We start from the raw sequence: 6,442 nt of genomic DNA on the forward strand, positions 1-6,442 counted from the left end.
ATTTTAAGAGACTTGTCAAGAAGCGGTTGGGAGGCTTGCATTAGTCCTAAATAAGATTCTAAATATTCAATGCACTGTCAGTATGGGGCAATTTTCAGATACATATGTTCTTGCCCAGCTTGGAAACCGAAATGTTTTAAACCGTAAGGTTGTGTTTGGTTTGAAGGAATGGTAGGGAAAGGCACGGAAATCTATATAAGATTTGTACATGTTTTTCCTTCTTTACTTTCCCTACCTTTTCCTTCAAACCAAACATAGCTTAATGGAATAAGGATCTGCTACTAATAATATGCTGCCAACATGTCCCAACCGGAAACTGCAGCCCACACATAATCTGCCAACCGTGTTCATATCGTTGACAGTCGCTTGTAGCTTTGCATTGGGAATACCACGGAAATATTCCCAATATACGGCTGTAAAAAGCTATGAGACCGGTATAAACACGATTTTGAACTCTATTTTGACAGATGTTTAGACTATGGATCTGATTGAATGCACGGCACTGTCTACAGAAACTGAATCCAGCAGATCCAGACCGTAAATAGTCAATCCATTTCCAAGGTGAGTCAGCGTATCTTTCTGAATAATCTAATATTGTACCGACTTTATTTATCTATTTTTGTCATCCTTTTCAACCCTCTACATTAATCAAATAGAATTTGTGCAGACGCAACAGAGCTATTATCAATGGTTGAGTGAGCTAAAACCTTACATTGGCCTTACATAGTAGCAGTGCATAAATCTGAAATTGATCTTCAAAAATCTGAGAACTTACGGATGCCGTTGGCATTTAAAATTGTGGGCTGTAATGGACCCTATCCTAAACTCAAATTCTCAAGTTGGCCTTAGTTTGGGTCTTACCATTTAAACCTAACCTTTACAACTACCTCGAGATGAAATTCAGATTTCAAACATTTACTGGCTTATGGCAATCTTCCAATATCTCTTTTTGGAAGAGGCAACAAAAACCAATCAAATTTCTAATTAACAAAGGCACATCTCACTTCTTATAGATGAAAGCCCAATTAGTGATTGAATAGTGAATAACTGATACAATTGATGTTTAGAAAATCAGACCAAATCTATCGGTCCGACCAATTAAATTGTGACTGGGCCCTAACTAGGTTGGTTGTACCCCCAAAACTGGAATTGATAAAAATTGGTCAAAATTGACTGATCAACAGGTTCAACTAAAGATTCAGTTAACCAGTCCTGATTTCGGATTTCGTAGAATCAGTTGGTTTTTTATCATTTTAACTTTACCTTATGTGCAAACGTTTGACGGTCATAATGCACTTGGTTATTTGATTGGGGTGGTCTTTTTTTCGGTAAAATTTCAAGATTTGTTCATTCCATGACACCAAAGGCACCTTTCAAACCAGTGTGAGCTTGTTTTACATTGCCAGTACCAGGCCTGAATAAAGGAGGGTTGCGATAGGTTGGCAACCAGCACTAAAACTTTTGCCATGTAGCTGATCCCATATAGTTGGAATAAGGCATGGATGATGATGATGATGCTAAAGATTCCTTGCTTTGCTATTTTTGCCTAAAATGTCTTTTTTGGCCTCAAAACTTAATTTTTAATATAAAAAGTTGAAATTAAAATTAAAACATATGTTATAAAATTATACTTACATTAGTTTTGATGCAGGTCATAAAAGTAAAGTTTGATTATATAATGTCAACTTATATCCCCTCAATCCTTTATTTACATATATGCATAAGCATGTGGCCTTATACTGGTATATATAATATCAATTGAACCTCTAGACACAAACCTCTCCCTTCTTGGGTCGATGCCAGGTCTAGTTCTTTAAACATTGGATGAAACATGGTTTTCCCTTATCCTTGAAAAAGGCAATAAGAGGCAACCAAATCTCCAATCAAGGGTATGAGATAATTGGGCCATACAATTTATAAATCCTTGCTCCCATCAAGATGGAAAGGGACCTTTGGTTAGAAAAACGTTAGAGAATAATTGATGAAATAATTATAAATGGAAATATACCAATATCCATCTTTAGAAGAGGCAAGAAGAATTAGTCAAATTTTTAATCAACTAAGACATGTATCACGTCTTATAGATGGGAGCTCAATTAATCATTGAATGGAGAATAATTGATAAAATCAATGTTTAGAAAATCAGATCAATTTTGTTGGTTAGACCAATTAAAATGTGACTCGGCCCTTGGCTAGTTTGATCATACCCACCAAAACTGGAGCTAATAAAAAATCAACCAAAATTGAATGATCAACCCGTCCAACTAAAGAATTGGTGAACCAATCCTAATTTTGTATAATTGGCTGTTTTTTTGTCATTTCTATTATACATTATGTGCAAATAACTTCTGGAGGCCATAATGCACTTGGTTGTTTGATTGGGGTGATATATCTTTTTTTTTTTTTTTTTTTTTTTTTTTTTTTAATTTTAGGCAACTTTTCACGATTGATGCATTCAATGACAGAAAAAGGTGCCTCGCTCCACTATATTTGCCTAAATTGCATTTTTGGCCTCAAATCTTAGTTTTTAATATAAAACGTTGAAACTAAAATAATATATATATACACACACATTATAGTAGAATGCAATTATATACTTGGAACACACACACACATCATGTGTGTGTGTGTGTGCTTTGCATGTGGCAATTTTTTATCTTGATGATGGTAAATGATATGTTTCTAAAATTTTCTAAATTTTTTATTTTTTCTCTATAAAATTATTTATTTTTACACTTACTTTTCTTTTATGTGATGAACATATGATATTAGAGATGTGTTCAAATTTTTTCTACAAATTATTTTATATTTTTATACTTTTTTTATGTTTTCATATTTTTTAGTTTTATTATTTAATTATGACATCAAGGGCTGAAACATTTGACCCAAAAAGTTAAATTCTTGACTCACCACCAAATAGGAAAATAACTCCCTTTTTAGGTGGGTATTAAATTTTTATTTTATTTCCATCACCAATAACACACTTATTTTTCTTTAATATGGTTAATTATATAAAATTAGATATACCCAAATGTTTTTCACATAATTTATAATTTTTTTGTGTTTTTATCTTATTTTAATTTTTATTATTTTATTATGGTATCACGGGTTAACACATTTGACCTAAAAGATTGAATTGTTGACCTACCACCACATAGGAAAACAATTTAACTTGTGGGTTGGCTTTAAATTTTGTATTTTATTTTCATCATTAAAAACAATTTGTGTTTATTGTGTTTAATTTTTGATATGATTAATATAAAATATTAGAGATGTGTCCAAATGTTTTCTACAAAGTTTCTATACTTTTCATATTTTTATCTTCTTTTTTATTTAATTATGAGAATATAGATCAAGGGTTGACACATATAACCTGAAAGGTTAAACTATTGACCCGCTACTAGGAAAACAATTTCATTTTTGGGTCAGTTTTAAATTTTTATTTTATATCCGACAACAATAAAAACAACTATCAGTTATCACACTTATTTTTTGTTATTGTAATTATTTTAAACAAAATTTAAATTTATAAAAGTTAGTTTAAAAATTAATAAGTTTCTCATAGCAAAGCTAATTTTATAAGGTTACTATTTTGTTATTAATTTTATTTATAAAACTAATAAATTAATTTTATATATAATATTAGTAATTTAATTGGATTTTAATTAATAAAAGTTACTATAAACTATTATTATTATTATTAACAAAATTGAATTAATTTTTACAAATTTTAGTAGTTTTTAAATATGGTGTAAATGGATTAAAACTATTACTTTTAAAGCTTTATTAGTAATAACAATTAATAATTATACTACCTAATTAAGTTAGTTAGGATTGCTTAACCACATAAATAAGATACCTAATTAAATAGGTAACTTAAAGCACGAGCTTGTTAAAAAATTTGAACTTACAAATTGGCATGAAACTAGTGGACCCATATGTAGTATGGGTCCAAACTCAAAAAGGACCAATATCTAGGGGGTGCAACTTGAGCAAGCCCAGCCTGAATCTGGACTGATCTAGCCAATAAATTTACATGGGTTAGGCTTGGATTTTTGGTCCTATAATCATTGGACTAAATGTTTGGGCATTCTTAATTTTCGGGGTTGGGCCTAGCCCTAGCCCTTGGGCAACGTGAGCCCAACTCAACCTTATCCTAACCTGAACCCAGGCGAACTATATACATATACGTACATGCACATATAGACACATTATTTGCACGCATAGACAAATATATAATTTTAGTCTATGCTTATTGAGTAACCCAATCCTGGCGGTCCAGGCCCGAGCCCAACCTAAGTACATCAAATTTTAGTCTGGGCTGGGCTTGACTTGGACAAATCCGATTTGACCTCAAGCTCGGGCCTTAAGCCCGATTCTAAGGATTGGGCTTGGGTTGAGCTTAATTATTTTTATTTTAACTATTATTAAATTATTCTACCTAACTAATTAGGTAAATAAATGTGAAAATTATTTTACTTACTTTGATATTTTACTTAAATAATTCATTAAATATGGTAATTTACTATTACATTACTTTTTCAAACAATTTGATAACTAATTAAGTATCGTAAATACATAAAGTATGACAATTTTCAATAATACTTACCATAGTTATCAATTTAAGTAATTGCCAATAACAATTAAATTATAATTACTGTAAAAAAATGTATAGTAATTAAAAATAACAATAGTTATAATTTAAATAATTCATTAAATATGGTAATTTACTGTTAATATTGTCTTACGGTAATTTGCTTTTAATAATTCATTTGCATCCATAGAAAGTTGGGCGGGTTAGGCCTAATTTAAGCTCAACCTAGACCCAACCCTAAGAATCGGGTCTAAGGCTCAAGCCTATGCCTGATCTATCCAATCTTGACCTCATTGCACTGGAATTTGATAAACTTGGCCTGGGCTCGGGCAAGGGGCTGATCTCATGTTGCTAAATCAACCCATACTATAATTTGGTATAAATGTATGTGTTTATGTGTGCATATGTATATGTAAATATGCAAATATGTCTATATTTGTATATAGTTGGGTTGGGCTCAAGCCACCTAAGGGATAAGTTCAAGCCCAACCTAAAAAATTGAAAAGGCCAAACTTTTGGGCCCACCCAACCTGAGGACCGGAAATCCAAGCCTAACTTGTCTTAAATTGCAATCTAAGCCAATCTAGGCACGAGTGAGACCGGATCTGCTCCTCACACCTGGCGCCCTCACATGCACATCCTACCCTGCATTGGGAACATCTCCTGTACTTATTAATGCATGGTGGATGTGCATGTGAGGCGCCCATTTGTGAGGAACAGATCCCACCTCGACACGAGTTGGGTTCGCTTAAGTAGACCCCTATGAATTGTTGACTACTAGTGGTAAAATTAATGGATATTAATTTAATTAGTATAATTTATTAATGAGAAATCAAAATACCTTGAATAAAGGTTATGATCATAGAAAACAAGAGGTAACGCCTTATGTATAGGACTTGGAAAAATCCCTTATGAAGTCCAATTGCATTAGATGAGAACTACTTTTTAACACCCCTTTTATTTCAATTAATAGATGCGATTTAAAAAGGGATGCCATGTTTCAGTGAAATTTCTCAAAAAAAAAAATGTTATAATGATACATAATTTATCAAATTTAGATTTGGTTCCTTTAATTATTATTTCCTGTCATATATTTATAATTAATTTTTCTATTTGTAAATTTTGTTCCCTTTGAATGGGAGGAAAATTTACATTTACATTGGTATACGTGGAGGTGAGTGTATGTTTCTTTTTGATTGGGTAAATTTTAATGGGAGGATGAGGTGGCATCTATCCACATAAATGACTTCTATGGTTCAACAGAGAGTAAATGTTAAATGTCTTATTTATGGTGTTTTGTCAAAGTACACATGTGTCCCCAAGAAATTCAGTGATTAAGGAGTAATTTCTGTCCAATGAAAATTCTAGAAAATTATTAATAATAATTTTAAAAACTTAATTATTATTTATTTATACTAAAATTAATATTTATTGTATTTTAATAATTATTTATTATTTTTTGTGATTAATATATTTTCAATAATAATGTATAAATCTATTTTTGCTTCGTTATTTAATAGAAAAATTTCAATAATTATTGGAGTTTAAACTACTGTTATTTAGCTTTTTAAATTTAATTTATTATGTATTTTTGTTATAATTTTTAATAATTATTGGAGATTAAATGATTATTCACGAGCTAGTTCGGTTCAGTTGTAGGTTGTTTGGCCAACCAAATCGACCTAGTTAGATTGGGGGTTGGTCACTCAGGTTATATCAGTTTAGGTCAATTTTCAATTTGGTCGATCGGTTCAAAGGTTTAAACTTAAAAAATTAAATTTAAAATTAAGTATAAATTAAAAAAATACAATTACATTATTAAAAATTAAATTTATGATATAAACTATT

Source organism: Nelumbo lutea, chromosome 8, assembly GCF_056320005.1.
Source record: "Nelumbo lutea isolate HS-2025 chromosome 8, American lotus-T2T, whole genome shotgun sequence".
Lineage (NCBI taxonomy): Eukaryota > Viridiplantae > Streptophyta > Magnoliopsida > Proteales > Nelumbonaceae > Nelumbo > Nelumbo lutea.